A 214-nucleotide genomic window follows, 5' to 3' on the forward strand; every position below is an offset into this window, starting at 1 on the left:
TGGTTTATGACACCATACATTATCTGCTACTACTGTTGGATCTGTAGGTTCTATATGTAACTAACAGCAGAGGGGAACTCACAATTGGCCATAATGATAATACAAATGTGCCCTTTGGAATAGAGCACTTATCTGTTCCAGGCCATGTTACCTTTACTTAAGGAGGCCAAGTACTTGTCACCCAAGGTGAAATTTGCATGTCTTCTTCTAATCC

This window comes from Galeopterus variegatus, unplaced genomic scaffold (assembly GCF_000696425.1).
Source record: "Galeopterus variegatus unplaced genomic scaffold, G_variegatus-3.0.2 Scaffold1306, whole genome shotgun sequence".
Taxonomy (NCBI): Eukaryota; Metazoa; Chordata; class Mammalia; order Dermoptera; family Cynocephalidae; genus Galeopterus; species Galeopterus variegatus.